At 38.6% G+C, this 17563-nt stretch overlaps 1 protein-coding gene across 2 annotated transcripts in view; it reads left to right on the forward strand.

Moving 5' to 3' along the window:
• Positions 1–17563, forward strand: part of LOC139611715 (5-hydroxytryptamine receptor 4) — a 45023-nt gene that overhangs the window by 20536 nt on the left and 6924 nt on the right. The gene's annotated exons all lie outside the window — the stretch shown is intronic.

The raw sequence follows: 17563 nt of genomic DNA on the forward strand, positions 1-17563 counted from the left end.
ACAAGTAAAGTTAATTCTTTAGAAATTCAGTAGAAATTGTATTTTTGCAGTATGACACTGCGACTACAACATATTTAGTACCTACAACAGATCTGTGTTCACATCTTTTGGCAAAATGAGTGCATGCCGATGTCATTGGACTGCAGCTGTACTGTGATGTGAAGCACAGTAAATGAATGTGTGAGTGTGAGTGAGGGGGACTAAATAGATCTGGGAGAGTGTGTGTGTGTGTGTGTGTGTGTGTGTGTGTGTGTGTGTGTTGTCTTGCTGTCCTCATTGTTAAAAGTCCATCAAAGAAGAAATCAAGGCCTCAGGCAGGAAACCAGGCTCATTTGTCTCTACCTGCAAAGAGAGATGGATGTACACCACCTCCACCTTCCTGTCAGGGTCAACTGGGCGCCAGCGCTATCTGTTTTCTTTGTGTTGATTATCTTCACTGTAAAATTAAAAAGAGGACAATAGATTGCAATATGTCTTTGAAAATGTGTAGATTGCTTTTGAACTTTCTGAAACTATAAGCCTGCACGGTAATAAGGAACAGTTGTAGCTGGATGAAGAAGTAAATCAACACAGACAGTAACTTGATATGCGATTAAACAATTTAGCTTGCCTTCTGATTATGAGTTGTAACTTGAATCCTAAGTCTAACTCATTTTATTAAGACTTTTGTTGTGTTAATACATACTGAAATACATTTCAGTGGTAGTAGACAATTTTCAAAGAGATGCCAACCCAGTTCTTTTTAGCCAAGCTAGCAACTTGCCTCTAGCAACGTCAGTCTGTTGGATCACCGCTCTGGTCCGACCAATTATAAAATGCCATTAGACTCTGTACAGACATTGTGCTTCCCTGATGATGAAGAATACCTTTGGTTTATCACCTAACCTGTATACTGTGGTTAGTGCAAATGTTAGCATGCTAATACACTAAACTTAACATGTTTCTTGTAAACATCAAATCTCAGGTGCTATTCCATTATTATCCAGTATTATCCCTCACTTAATTTCCTCTGTATTTATTGCCTTTGTAAAGCCATTGGTAAAAAAAAAGCTGCTCCTACAAATTTCTTGTTAGCTTTAAAGTAAACCTTCCTTCTTGAGTCATTTGTACATGGAATAGTGAATTGTTTTTTGAGTCTTTTTGAGTTGAAAGATAAAACAAACTAGGAAGGATTGGTTGAATTTTTCCAAATGAGTATTTTTCACAAATTGTTATTTAATGAAATGATAATGTATAATATCACGTAATAGTCCAACAATGTTTTTTCAATTTTTTTTTTTTTTTTTTTTTTTGGTACAACACTGTCTATTGACGTTAATAGTGGTGATTTAGTTGACGTCTGTGTTTGTGCTACTCAGCTCCTTTGAGTGGGGAGGATGATGGAGGAGGTGACCTGCTTGTGTCTTCACTGTTTAACTTTAACACAAATACTTCACCGCCGGAGAGAAACAAAGGCAATCGCACCATTTACACACACACACGCACATACACACACAGCTGACAAAATAATCCATAGAAGGTATGTATAAGCTGAGGCATGTGGGTGAAACTGTCTGATATCATGTACATGTCTCATGCTCAAGCACGACACTCGCAAAACATACACACATGCAATACATATACACAAAGCACACGTGCAAACACACACTTTTATGCTGATGTGCATCATTCTTTTCTTTTTCATTAGCTGTTACTTTTATTAGCTGTTAGTTATTCCCTCATTGTTCTGTGGTTCTATGTTAATGCTTGTGCACGTGTGTGTCTGCAGTTTTTCGCAGAGACACTGACCTGATATCAGTGCTCCAATCATAGTGGTTTAGCTATAAAGTATGAATACCCTGTGTGCATTTTTTTTTTTTTAACTTTCTGTCTGTGTGTGTAGGAAACAGAAAGGCAAACAGTGTTAACTCCAATCTGGTGTCCTCTCTTAAAATCTGTCAGACAGGAAACAGACTCAGACAACCAGATTACATCCGACAGGACACTGGAAACTGAAATTACTGGAGGAATCCTGTCGAATAGTTTTGTCAGAAAGCTCAAGGCATTTAGGAACTCTCTGTGGGTGGATAGAGTATGTATTTGTGCGGGCGTGTCTCTGTAGCATGTTTTTTTTAAAGTTACAAACAAGTGTCGTTTCCTCACTTTTGTGTGTATGTGTTTGTGTGCATAAATCAGTCAGTGAAGGCTGACATGTCTTTTTTAAAGATCATGATAATGGTTTTTTTTTGCCCATAGCTAAATTGCATATACTTTACACTACAATGAACAGTTTTCAAAAGTATATCTCCATTAGTTAGCTTTCTCATACTGTAATCTGTGGTGGTTGGTGCCACTGATTTTCATCTTTGCTGTAGCTTAAGGGTTGTTTGTCTACTTTAATCTTTGGTCAACAAAGTCTTCTAGTTTCTACCAAAGCCTGGCTACAGATAATTAATATTAGTCTCTCTCGCATATTCAACCAGTATTGTGACAGAGGAGGATTTTCACTCAAAAAAATTGTTTTTTGTGGCTCCCCTAATTACTTAATTATGTTTAATTTTTTTGTTGTTGTTTTTACCTACAATCTAGAAATCTTTTTGTTAGGATTCATGTTTCTGCAAGCTGATCTTACTGAAAATAACTCAAATAAATTACTTCCTACAGGGAAAATCAACATAAAACGGCCCCATAAGATGAAAAGTTGCTCTTCCTCTATAGTTCCTGTAGTTTAAGGCCTAATTTGTAGCCGTAAAATTCTTAAAATGAATCTTATTGACTTTTGACCTCTTTTCATTGATAGAGATGAATAGAGATGAGATGATAGAAAGATGATAAATAAGTACATTTCACTGGTTTTTCAATTTAAAAATAAAACCTGAGGCTGTTCTCCTGAGTGAGAGCAAACAAACACACACACACACACACACACACACACACACACACACACACACACACACACACACATACACAGCAGAAACACAGCTCCAGCAGTGGATAGTAGACACTTGTTTGTGATTAGAGTAATAACAAAGACCTTGTGTTGTGCCCACTCGTAGAGAAAATGGAAAAGGAATCTGGACTAGGAATCTAAAACAGGTTGAAGCTGTTGAGTAAATACTGTCATAGCGTCTCTTGTGTCCTTGTGTTGCTCCAGTCAGAAGATGCTGTACAACTTTGTTTTACTGAATTTTAGTCTTGTTCACTGTTGGCGATCTGGTAAAGCATAATTACATTGGCCAAGTTTACTTCTGGCTACATTTACATGAATCTGACAAACTGACAAACTGATGGTCAAGGATTGTTTGATATTGCTAATCTGACAGTGGGTGAAGGTGGACTAAAGAACAGTAAACATCAAGTTTTGTTAGGCTTGTATTTATGTTCAGTGTCAGTTGATTAAAGATGGCTCTTTTTCAGGTAAAACAGTCCAGGCTGAAAGGGTTTGATGCTTGCGGTTAAGCCAATTGCACCTTTAATGACTTAGTTAAGAACAGCTGTTGCATAGTTGCCAGAAATGTATTCAGTCCAAAATCAGCATATAATCCTAAAAAAAGTGAAATCGAGATATTGATGCTATTGTCAAGGTTGTGCTTTATCACTGATTAACTACAGAAGACAAGAGGAGAGTTTAAATGTCAGCGGTTTCAAATAGAGATGTTCCAATACCATTTTTTACTTCCCAGCCAGTATGTAGTACCACTCTGATACCAGTATATTGGAAAATTATTTCAACAGCTGTATGCTACTAACTTTTATGATGTGATGTGATTGCTGTCATTGTTGTATGGCATGGCTCAGGTTAAACCCTTTGTAAAACATGACCAGACACATGAATGCCATAGAATCTTTCTTTGATCATCTCATTTAACTGTCAAAAAAGATTAAAATCTGATTTAAAAATAATTCCTACACTATGGCTATGTCCTGACACTGGTGCCACTCCTATAAATTAAAGCCATTACGCTATTTACCAGAAATGAATTCTTCAACACTTTCAAACTGTAGTTGCTAGTGGCTGCACAGGACAACTTAGGCTACAGTTCAAGAGCAGCAAAGAAAAATTGACTTCCGTGAAAAATCTCTTTTTATCCAGGTGCACAACTATAAAGTTTTTTTAATACATTAGGTGGTATCGGATCAGTGCATCACTTGCTGGCTGGGTTATTACTGTAGAACGATCAACAAGCAATTACAGGAAAACTTCAACATTTATTTACTTTCCTACAGCGTTAGATGAGAAGATTGATTCCACTCTCATATCTGTGTGCTAATGTAATAATAAACTTTTTTTTTTTATTGCAAGCCTGCAAAACATTTATGTGACTTGATGAACATACACAGAACCATAAATGTTGTATCCACGCGCATGACTGTTCATCATGTCATGTGTCGTGCAATCTTCACCTCTTTCCAAGCAGCTGACATCAGTCCCTAAAGCACTACGGTCTGCATGTGTGAGCTTGAACTCAAAAATTAAAGTACAAACTAAGCGTGATGTGCACAGATCATTAGCTGTCTACCTTTTACATGCAAACCAGTACAACTAAACTATTTTTATTTTATTTTTTTTAATCGATATTGCCAAAGTGCTATTATGAAAACTTGTTCCTCCCAAAAGTCTGGTGAGAAAAGTAACATGCTGCAACTCAGAATTTCAAACTCTTTCTGCAGCACTTAATGAGGTTCAGTGTGATCTGTCCTGAGTTCATCTTCAGCTCTGTGTTGAGATCACAAGTCCTGTTGAATTCCAGAAATACAGCCGAGCACTGTTATCAGCTGTGTATATTCAGTGTGATTGTTATGTGATTCAACTATCTGGCATCAATAACAGAGCAAAGTGCAGCTGGTAAGTGATCTGAAACCAGCAGAATTTGAAATCTCTCCTGTGGTGTGTGGCTCTTTGATTCAAGCACGTGCTGCCGAGCTCAATCAATGTATGGATCTCTTCTGTTTTTTTCATTCTGTGTGTTTCTGTTTTGATTATTGAGATAAGATGAAACTTTCAGCTCCATTTAGGGAAATTACGTCAGTGCATAAGGATTCAGCATGGGAAGAAGAAAAATGATAAAACCACTGAAATACTAAAATGATAAAACCAGTAAACCCATCAAACACACTGGAATTAATTTATTTCAGTTGGGCTTGGAGACTACAATACTCAACAGAAAAGCTGTGTTAGAAACTTCTGGTGTGGGGTTTGGAGGCAGGGCCAAAAAAGAAGATGCTACCAAGTTGCATTATGGGAAATGTTAGAGACAGGATTTTTGGAGTTTTGCCTATACCATGGACTAAAAATTGGGGTATTTTTGCCTCTGCAGCTTTGATTTTCACGATTACATTTTTCATGCCTCCATGACAGCGACCGACATGGCCAGAGGCATGATACTTTCAAGCTGTCCGTCCGTATCTCAATAACACCTTGAAGGAATTTCTTTAAATTTGGTACAAACGTTCATTTGAACTCAAGGATGAACTGATCAGATTTTGATGATCAAAAGTCAAAGGTCAAGGTCACTGTGACCTCACAAAACACGTTTTTGGCCATAACTCAATAATTCACGTGCTGATTAACTGGAGTGCTCTTCTAATATGCGAGTAACAATTGTAGATCATAAGATGAATAAGAGACAGAGCTATTTTAAATCTTTTCAGTCCAAGTCAAGTCACAAATCCTCACAAGCAAAGGGAAGGTCAGTTTTCAGGGCTGTAGGTCTTAGCCATTAAAAAGCTTTCTTTAACATTTACTTTTTAAAACTGTGTTATAAAGATCTGTCCATCTGGGTTGAGGATGCATGGTTTCATTGTGGGAGGTAACTCACTGTTAGATGGTTGATCAATCACATCATTTGAAGTGTTTGACTGTACTATGACACTACAATGTCATATCATGAAGAAGCTGAACCATGGTGATTATGTGGTTAAGCCCCAGCTCCTCCTGTTCAGACTGTGCTTGTGCAGGCTGCAGGTTTTGCAGGTGTATAAATGTATGAATGAGAAGCAGGCCACTGGTGGAAGAGAGCATTTTTTATTGACCACAGATACTTAGTTTAGACAGACAGGCTGGAGAAGTGTAAACACCCCAGTCTGTGATTTATTATGAGACCTGTATGATTTATTATTGTTTGATTGAAACCTAAAGTTCTCCAGCTGCTCCTCTCTGTTCTCGCTGTCTTTTTTCACTCGGAAGATTTTTATCTTTTGTTTCTTTAATTATTTTTTTTTTTTGGACAGTGGTGTGAAATGTTTGTCTCATTTCTATAATCACCTTTCTTTTCCTTTCATTTCTAGCCTGCTACTTGCCATCTTTTTCTTTCTCTCGCTCTTTAGCAAGATGAAACACAGTGTGTCTCTTCTGGTCACTGGATTGCCAGGGTGTCTCTGCCTGTCTTAAAAAACAGGAAGAATGTTTATTGTCAAATTTACAGCCTAAAAAATGGAGGAAAAGTGGGAGAATAAAACATGAGAAACTGTCACATCTATATTATAATGAATAAGCAACATAATCAGACACTATGTCAAAACCCAGACTGTTGTCCTGATTGGTTCCTGTTCCACTTTGTGCTGAGGACATTAGCGGCTGTGGTGCCTCGTCCTCCTTGGTTTTTGACTTTGTTTGGATTTTCTGAACTCATCTGTGATTCTAAATGAAACTCATCTCTCCCTCAGTCTCTCCATCCATCTATGGCTTCGCTCTACTCTGCGATAGAAACACAGTTTCCCTGGTGACAAATTGGACCATAGAATGGACCCACCTGGGCAAATCAGCTCTTTGAAATTCAATTAAGGCAGTCTATTTTCTGAGAGGGACAAAGGCTTGTTTTGTTTCTTTTCTTTAAATATGATTTTGGGCAGTAAGGACCTTCTGGGTGAAACTCAGACTCAGAGCTGGATTCATTTTAAAACAGAATTCATGAATCCTTATCCCACTCAGTGCCATAGTGAGGTGGACTGCAGCTGCTCCCGACAGATGACGAATAACAAAAAGAGAAAAAGAAAGTAAAAACAAAACAATATCTTGTGCTAACAGATATAGTAAAACACAGTACAGTAAAGGATTAAGTGCATTAAGGCCTTTTTCATGGGAAACATTTTGAGTTGGAAAAACAAAGGTGTAATTATTGAAATTGATGGATGAATTCTATTTCTGTTCTATTGTTTCGTTATGCCAGATGTAACCATTGTTCGTGTTATTAGAGTGGACACACACAATTACTAGAACCAAGCAGTAGCCCCATAGATATGGAGGATGGAGATACTGGGTTTTGTCAGGACTGACAGATGGACAAGGGATTGCAAACAGGTTACTTTAGATTAAGGAGAAGAATCACTCATGCTGATTAACAGCTGATTATTGCTGATCAAAAAAGATAAATAAATAAACAAACAATGGTGTATGTGTCAATGTGCCAATCAACATAAGCCTAATGCAGAGTATCGTACACAGCACAAGGTATTAAGGATATTTAAAACTAAGCAGCCAGTCAAAATGTGGAGCAACCAAGCACCAATCCAGAAATCTAAAAATCCAGAAATCTATTGTGAACTTTCATGCATCTGCAAAAAATAATGAGGAATTATGTAAAATAAGGAAATGAAAAGGAAGATTCGGAACACCCTGTCACAAGCTGTCATAAACTTGATTTCACAGACTTCATCAGACAAAGTGATTTAAATCTTCTGCAGGACTTCACCTCAGATGACTGTTGGCCTGACAGAGAGACACCACGAAAAAAACAACAATGAGCAGGAAAATAAGCCCAAACTTCATTTCGGTGTTGACATGTTAGGATAGAGCTTTGCATCAGATCTGTTGCCAGGCCTCTGACAGGGCTTCAGAGCACTCACACTATCACATTTTCCCATCGTTCTGTGAGCACGCTCAAACTCTATTCTGAATTACTAAAGCTTGTTTACTCAACATCTTTTCCAACTTATGTCACCAACAACACAAGAGTAAGATCACACCCGTAAACTGTCCAAATGATGAAATGTCGGTTTTCTTGCATTTTGCACGAGTCGTGAGCAGCTTATTTACCGCACAAGTCGAAACTGACAAAAATTCTTTCTTTCTGCTTCACTTGAGCAATCCTGTGCATCTCATAAACCTCTGTGTTTTTATGCCTCTGCGCCAGCGACAGCCAGAGTTAGAGGCATGTTTTTTTATATTATGATTTGGCGCTATACAAATAAAATTGAATTTAATTGAATTGGATTTTCAGGTTATCCGTCCGTCTGTCCCATTCTCGTGAACGCTATATCTCAATAAAGATTTGAGGGAACTTCTCCAAATTTGGCAAAAACATTCATTAGGACTCAAGGATATACTGATTAGATTTTGGTGGTCAAATGTAATTACATAATAATTACACAATTAAATGGCACAATTTTACTCAAATGTCTATAAGGATAAAATGAAGTGAAAACTTTTTATATCCAAATGGTCAAAGGTCAAATCCATTGTGACATCATTAATGGAGGAGGTGGTATTTCTAGTTTTTTATGATTATTTCCTGTAGTTGGTGTAAATCACATTCACATGAATTTCAGGTGTTTTTGTGTGCATGTATGTGTGTGTGTGTGTGTGTGACTTGTGTCAGACTCCCATATGTCACTATGGAGTATTTGTTCAACTTTAGTGCAGTTGAGTTTCTGTGGTGATGTAGTTGCCATTTCTCTTGTCTCTTGTCAATCTTTAACTGCTGACCTTGTTTTAGCTCCAGGTGAATCACATACTTCACATTTCTCTGTTATGCCCAGAAGAGAGAAGAATAATGGACGTGCATCTGATACACATGATACCAAGGCTCAATTTAAATCTGACATAAAACGCAGCCAGTGAGCATGTACATTGTGCAGAGCTGATATTAAATTTGTGGATGCGGCTCGGGCATTCTTAGGATTTGTTTGTTCATTTGTTTTTATTGTGCTGATCATGTGTTTTTACTTTAAACTCCATCTGCAGAGAAAGTGTCCCCTGAAGGAGCAATGAAGATTTAATTCAGTTCAATTCAGTTAAATTGATTCCTAGGGAACTGTTTGGACATTGTGTTCTCAGTTAGAGCTTCAGTAGCCTCTCCCTGTATGCCAAACATTAAATATGACTTTACTGCCCCTCGTTGCTTTATTAACTATAAACTGTCTCCCTCTGATTGCAGAGGATGCCTGGTAGCTTGTTGCTCTGTGTTTTACAGGTTGTAAAATGTACAGTCGGATAAATGATGTGGAAGACACTGTTCTGAGAAAGACTGCAGTGAAAAAGTCCAGAGTCCAGAAATAAGGACGCAAAAAAACGGGATTTAAAGGACACTGTCCCAGTGGCAGAAATGATCCCTGTCGAAAAAAAAGAAGACATCCACAACTAAGTGCTGCTTTCACTCCAGTTGTCTGGGGTTCCATGTTTAAATATTATATTGACACCTTACCTTGGATTTCTCACCAAAAGTTTGATTTGTAGTTAGATGAGTATACTGTCCAAAGGATATTCCTGTGAGCATTGGCGAGGAAGAAATTTGATCACATGCTGCCATTTTTAATTGTTGTTTTAGTAGCGTCAGGTACATAAACATTGTTCTTAGATGTTTTGTTGTAACTTAAGACTTTCTTCTGCACTTGATGCTCCACCTGCAGAGTGATAATCCGCACAGTGATGTGCAGCTTGCAACACTGAAGATGTCTGATTACGTCATTGGTTGAACCATCTGCGTTACCCTTGTTTTACAGACTTTGCACTCTGTTTTGTTCGCAGTATAGTTGTGTCACAGCTGGACAAGCAGACACATGAAAACTGCAGGGTTGCTGCAGGTATTTTCCACCATGCAGACAGCATGGTCAGTCCACCACTTTGGTCTGGGATGAAATATCTCAGCAGTCATTAGATGGATTGCCATTAATTTTGATACAGACATTTATGGTCCATTAGGGTCCGTGTGACATAAATTTTGTCATCACAGGGTGTAACTCTTTGTTGCCTCTTTGCTACAAGGATACCAACCGCCCATGAGCTGAAACGCAAACGTGGTTGTTGAGTTTGAATAGAGGTTGTGTGAGGAGAGCGGCTGCTACTCTCACCTCTACAATTCACCTTTAAAAGAATAAGTACAGCAGACAGAGCAGCTGTTCTGCAAGATGTCGCCATTTTGATTTGATTCATAGTGGATATGTGTATTCGTAGATGACGATTTACTGTGCATGTATGGAGTAGAAATGAAAGGAAGTACACGTTGGTAGTGTCTGCAGCTGTCCGTGTAAGCGTCTGCAAGCCAGTATAACTGAGACCTGACATTGGTGATTCCATGAGATTTTCTGTAGTGGACCTTTTTGGCTTATGATAACATGTCTTGACAACTATTTGATAGATTGCCATGACATTTTGTGCAGACTTTCAAGGTGCCCAGGGAGGAGCCTAATGACTTTGGTGACTTTTTTTGTGAGGTTTTGTGTGAAAAGTCTCAACAACTATTGGATGGATTGCTATGTAAGCTGGTTCAGTCATGTGGCTCATGGAATGAATTGTGATAACTTTGGGGAACCCTTCAGTATATTAATCGCCTTCATCAAGTCAACATTTTAATATGGTTTGTTGCAAAATACCTGTAGAACTGATAACATTCCCATCTGCCTCAGCTGTACTTTGAGTTTAACGCTAGCTAATTAACAAATGTTAGCATGCTAACACACTAAAATATTATAAATGCCTAATATCACATTGTTGCCATTGTTAGCACACTGATGGTAGCAATTAGCTTAAAGCTGGAAAAAGTGAGTTAATTTGCTCAAGGATTTCCAATAAGTAGCTTTTGGGTAACGTGAAGAACGATCAGGGCCACCGTAGGAGCTAGATGATTGTACAAGTCAATGAAAAGTTAGTGTGCAGAAGTCCATAATCCAACAACCCAAACATAGTAAGTGGTTTTATTCAAATGTGTTGTTTGATTTGCCTAGCCATGCCCAATCCTTGGCTATTTTTCATTTGCCACACACACAATGTTGTTGGTTTTAACCTAAATGAAATCTCTAATGCAAAATAGTACATAAACATAATTCCAGAGGTGCAGTATGGCAGAGGTGAGGAGATGCAGTTTGTTAAATGCTTCTGTAGGAAATGAGAATAGTATTATGTCTTCAAATAAACTGTACATATATATATATATTTTTTTAGATGCACTGCCATATTTCACTTTGATTTTACTTTGATAAAAGTTGTTCCTCATAACTGTCTTGAATGTAACCACAAAGCTGGCAGTGACCTGCATAAGGTGAGTTTGACTGAGAACGAAGCCAAACGAGGTCACTTCACAAATCTGATTAGCATGTGTCATACTTCCTTCATTACACTGCCTCACCTCATGGTGCATGATGTTCAAATGGTGTTAATTTTTCCTGTTTTTGTTTCTCTGTCCTGTGTATTTCAGAGACGTTGGATGGTGTATTTCCGCTACAGCCTGCCTCTCACACTGTCACACACATTCACACAGCAGAGTTTCGCTTCAGCCCTCTGCTGTTGACCGCTGAGCTGCTCGACTCCGTGGTCATGCATTAGGCTAAAAAGCACATCAGGAGAGAAAGTGTACTTCTTATTTATTTTCTTCTCCCAGACTCTAAGCTGTTTTTCTGCAGTTTTCTGTGTGCTGCCAGCCCTCAAACAAACCAGACATTTAGAAAGTTTTTGTCAATAATTGTTTTGCTACTTTTGTTTTTCTACTTTTGTGTTTCCTTAGCAACAGCGAGCAGGTAGGAGAAAATAATGAACGGTTTTTCTGACCTCACAGATTCATCTTCAGCTGGGCCACAAACTGTTTTCACTCTCTTGTATTTGACAAATAAGACAGAATTACATCTGACAGCCTTTAATCCTAAATAAATGTATAGTAGTATGTAGTAGGAATAGCACGTCATTAGGGAAAAATGTCCATATGTTTGAAGCAAAAATGAAAACTGACACTAATATGACATCAAATATAAAGAGTTACTTCTTTTTATGAAATCATCACTTCATCAGTCTTTTTTTTAATAGACAGTGGTATTTTCAAATAATGGTTAACTCAGTATATTGTATAATAAAGTCAAATTTATTCAGTTATGGTTGCTGTGCTGAGAGAGTTTTCACAGACTCAGTTTTAAAAACAACTGGCTGCACTCTAAATTTAGATTTTGCAGATTCGAAGCCTGTGATATTTTTGTGTTTAACTCTGATTCACAGCCTCTGTAAATGTTTTTGATTTATTGGCTTTTATTTCATCATGTTTCACTTAGATAAGAGAGAGCATGCCAAATGCATTTTTTTTTCTGGCTCTGTCTCCCACATGTAGAAAAGTCTCAGGAATCTGGGACAAAACTGAAAATGAAGTTAATGTGACAGATTCACAACTCTCTCTTTTTTGCCACTTGAAACTGTGGTTACAGAAGCAATGACCTGCAGAAAGCAGGGTAGATTAGGATCCCATCAGAAATGAGCTGCACACAAACCATCTGCAGAGAGTGCGAATGCACCCTGAGATAGGACAATGAAAGATGATGGGCGGCTTCGAAGCGACGTGCCTCCTCTGTCCCTGTCAGATCTGCCATAATCCATCAGCGCTGATGTTGTTCTTCTGCTGCTTTCGAGATAGATTTTGGCTGTAGACAGCTTCCAACGGTTTCAGCTTTTGCCAAGATTGAATCTGGACATGTTTTTCTTACTTAAGTTATAGCGACTGACAAGGCTGTGTGTTTGCATGTGAGTGTGATTGTGTGTGTGTTTGATTGACAGAAAGATAGGGGGATGTTTTATTGTCTGAGGTGTAGTAATCGCCCAGTGGCTCTGCAGTCCTTAGAGCTCGGTCCAACATTTGTGGTACAGCCAGATAAAACTCTGGACACGGCTGCATGTCGATCACTTCTGTTTTGTTTTAATTGCGTTTTATTAAATAAAAACAGCTGTCACTCTCATGTATAAATAGATGTAGCGATTGGATTTCTGAATCAATGAGAAAGGCTGACTGAATCTCAGCTGGAGAAGTTTCATGGAAAAGACAATGTCTTATAGCTGCCTGTAATTAAATTATAGTGTGTTATAAACCATTTATTTACATATTACTTATACATGCTTACTTACATAAGTGTTACCCATGCAGCTCTTCATCTAATCACCTAACTTCACCAGTGAGACCAGCTTGCTAAACTAATTCTTTATTCACTAATAATTTGCCAGTCACAAGATAAAGTTAGGTTTAATGGGTGGTTAAGACTTAATATAAGAAAAAATAATGTAAAAATATGCAAATAAGCGATAAATGAGATAATAGAGAGAGAGAGAGAGACATACATGGTCTAAAATAGAGCAGCGTTTCAGTATCAGGCAGCCCATCTTTGAGCAGGAATTGAGCTGGTTTAACCTCAATGGGATGGGGGGAGATTGGGCCCAAAACTCCGTCAGATGAAATCATTTTCTTTCTTCTCTAATAAAACAAGCTCTGTTTGGAGAAAGGAGGGGATTTTCTCTGTTTTCTTAAAGCCAGTGCTTGGCATGTGATGGGAGTCTGCACAGACACACAGAGACAGCACTGGAGCTGAGTGGTATGGAGAAAAGTAACATCACATCCATTATAAGAAAGCCAGTATTGGCATATAGCATAAGCAAAACCACAGTGAATAATTAAACGGATCATCCCAGTGAACTGTGTTGCTATGTAAAGTGCTATATGATTTCAACTTTTTTTTGTTCTCATTTTGTGAGATTGTAATTGGCATTTTATTTTCATTTAAAAATATAATTGAAATATCATTCAGCTCTCATACATGGACTTTTAAAACACGTAATTAGAGAGAGAGAGAGAGAGAGAGAGAGTTCTCAGTTTAACCAGCGTGATAAAATCACAAAGTCAACATAATACCTGACAATATGATGCAAATGAAAATGATGTGTTATATATATAATGAAGACTGTTGTGTGGTGGTTTCAGCTCACTGCGTGAAAGCATTTCTTTAAAATGGCTGCACATTCAACCGCTCATGGCCTAGAAACCCAGTTCATGCTCATAAAGGGGCCACAGGATGCCGGTGTGGCATTCGTGGCTCAGCTGGTGACTGTCACAGTTTGTTGTTTTTGTTGTTTTATAAACACTCAACTTGATTGTCTTAGGTTTCTCAGATTGTGTTTTGATGTTAGAGGAAAAATGAATCTGGCTCAAGACCCTCGGCATCCTCTGTCACTGTCTTGAAATATCAATTTAATGAGTTTCAGGCATGAGGCTTTACACATAATTCCACCAAAGTGATTCGAGCATAAACTATAATCATACTTATGAGACCTTTTCATCACTTTTAGATTTTTTGGATTCCATTATATGTGTCACATTTGCTGATAACAGCACAAGAAGAGAGGGAGGGAGGGAGGACCCAAACACACAGAGGGCTGATGCAGTGAAGTCGGGAACATAATCAGACAAACCAACAAGGAGCTGGTGATAAATAGTGACTGTGGGTGATGAGGGAACTGGGAACAATTGTGTGAGAGCAGGGAAGCTCAGGTGGTCGCAAATAATAAACAGGTGAGCAAGTGGAGTTGGAGTGAGGAAGAAAGTCCGGGGACATCTGGTGGGCAGATGGTGAATGGCAGGTCTGGGGAGATGAAGGGATAACCATGGCCTGGGAGAAGTGAGCAGGGGCTGGAGACAGGAGGCCGAGGGAAACCGAGGAGCAGACTGTGAAAGTTCGTTTATCCACAGCTTTTTTGATTGATTGTAGTGCAGTGTACATTTATAAGTAGACGTTCTGTTGTGCCCCTCGATGTTTCAGCGTGTGGTGTCAGATTCTACTCTTCGATTTGGAAAGACAGAAGGTTTTGACAGAAATGTGGGCCTCTGAAATAAGATGGAACTAGGATGCGAGCAGCAGATATGTTATGCTTTTACCACCAGTAAGAAATTTCAGATAAGGAGGGAGGAAGTCACATTGTTTATAGCAGTGTGTAGAAAAGCGAAAAGTAAAAATCTGGGTCTTTAAAAGCCTGTATTGTATTATTAATCAGGTCCAGTGGTCTGTATTATGTCCCTAATCTTACATGTCAAAACAAAAACTAAAAAAAAAATCTAAGTAATATATTGCAGGTTGATACTTTTGTCTACCATGGGGAGAGCTCATATTTTCTTGCAGAGTGGTTACACTTCCACTTCTTGTGTCTTCTGTTTAAGTCTTTGTTGTATTCGTAGGATCGAATGTCCGCACAGTTCAGGTCAGTTCAGGTGCTCCTAAATCGGAACAAATAGATCAAGCCAATCATAGTAATAATAATCACTCACTTATTGATGAATTTTCCAGCAACAGAGCTTTATCATTCACCAAGTAGTGCTTGGATTTCAGGTCCCATGAGGAATCCTTCAACTTCCACTTCTGTCCAACATATGTGTTGTTCTAGAAACACTGAAGTCTTACTGGCCCAGATTCCTGTGTATAAGAATGAATTCATGCTGCTGTAATTAGCTCATTTCCCTCAGGTACTGGAGTTGTCCAAGCAATGCTGCAGTCTGTATTTGTTTTCTTCCTATGTGTGTGCATTGACACATGGGTGAGCACTGACGTGAGTGTGAAGACAGAGAAAAGTCTTGATTATTTAATAGATTGAATAAAAGCAGCAACTAGTTCAGCAATTATCAGTTTTATCTATGACCCCAATGGTTCATTTATAACTGCGCCCCTCCGGTCATGGACTCGCTTGTTCGTTCAGGCTAGCAGCGCCACCACATCCCACCGCCCTGCTCCTCAGTGTTCTTGTGGGAAAACACACCTTATCTTCCTTCCCCATCAGTACTCCTCCTCACTACTTCAGCTGCGAAAGTGAGGAGATAAGAGTGAAATTTGATTGTTTAATGTCCTCGAAAAGATATTAGCACAAAATTAAAGGAACACAAACCTCTCTTCTATCTCACGCCGATCTCTGTTAAGGTCATGTTACAGATCAGATGATGTTTTCACGCAAGTGACTTTACGGGACAACGAAATTGTTTTGTGACTGGGAAGGAGTCAGGGTATTGTAATTGGAAGTGGTGCACCAAGTGGAAATATGAAAGGCTGCCTGGAGTATAATTTTTCATGGGTTTTGACAGCATCAACAGAATTGTACGTAAGATTTTGACCCTCACAGAAGACACGCAGGCACATTGTTGGCAAAGTTTAATGAGATAAGGTTGCTTTGGCAATAAGTACATTTGAATTATTTCTTGGCATGATCCGTTTTTAGATATATTTGAACCATGCATGAATCCTAAACTTCTATACATGGATCAGACACAACTTCACATTTTTTTTTTTTAAAAAAAGAAGTAAAATTGCTCTATTTTCCTGTCAGAAAACAATCAACAGCCTGAAACAGAAGACCACACACAACACAGCCAGAAGTTGAGGAAACAGCCAACATAAACAAACAACCACATAAAAGAGTATAATTTTCAAATCTCATCTGAATTGTTAAAATCTCCCTCTTTCCCCAGAAGAACTACAATCCTTTAAGAATCAAATCAAGGAGGCCATATGCCCCCCTCTCTCATGTCGCTTTGTGAAGTGCGCTTTGATTGACTGTTCCAATTTTTCGGGCTGGAATTCGTCCACAGATCAAACTAAGTGACAGATAACAGCAAATCTGGCAGCATACAGACACCAGCTGCAGTTATGAACAGTAAGCTGAATACATGACTTGTGCTGGGCAATAAAAGGCTCCCCGTATTTCACCAGATGGATTCAGTAGCAGTAGGAAATGTTCCGTTTGTGTTGGTGCAATACGCCTCTGATACAGCTGTGAGAGAAGGTATAGTCAGTCAATCAAGATAAAATTACACTGAACTACATCTGCTTTGTTTTTCTGTAATTCCCTTGTATGTGTAAAGGCCAACAAGTCCTCTGACCAGAACAACCATATATGTCATTTTAGTGTCTCCTGAAATAGTGCCCCCACAGCGGCAGGCGTAACGGACCTTGGTTGTCCACACTCAGTCACTCATCCCTACTCATCATCCAGGGAGTTCAATGTAGAGGACTATAGAGTGAGCTCACCAGTAAAATTGAAAAACACTTTTGGACAGTACATGAGTTTTTCATTCTTTCACCATGAGCGCAATGCATGATGGTATATATTGATTGGTTAGTGACCATCAGTTGTACACTACTTTTTTATGATGCATTGTGAGATACTATGAGTCCACTATATAAGGTATCATGATTCTCACTATACTTTCAGACAACACTACAAAGTGGCGAACTCACTATATAGTGGACTATATAGGGAGTAGTGGATGATTTTGGATACATAATAAACACGCAGACTGTACTGGGAGCAGCGTACCTACCTTCGTCACCATGGTTACTATAATAACGGTCATGACTTGGTTAGGTTTACACACTAAAGCTGTGTGGTTTGGTTTAGGTTAAAATAATGAGTTCCTCAACATTAGTTGATCTTTGTTGTCATGGTTACAACAATAACAACGTGGTTAGCTTTGTCCAGCGGTCATGGATAATAGAAACAACATAAACTGTTGTCATATTTCTGTGTTTTATAGACCCATCCATCCACCCCAACATTTTCCTAATGTGGAATTTGTCGCTCTCTATA

Source organism: Trachinotus anak, unplaced genomic scaffold (genome assembly GCF_046630095.1).
Source record: "Trachinotus anak isolate AG129_WGS33_773 ecotype Australia unplaced genomic scaffold, CSIRO_AGI_Tana_v1 ptg000028l, whole genome shotgun sequence".
In the NCBI taxonomy this organism is placed as follows: Eukaryota; Metazoa; Chordata; class Actinopteri; order Carangiformes; family Carangidae; genus Trachinotus; species Trachinotus anak.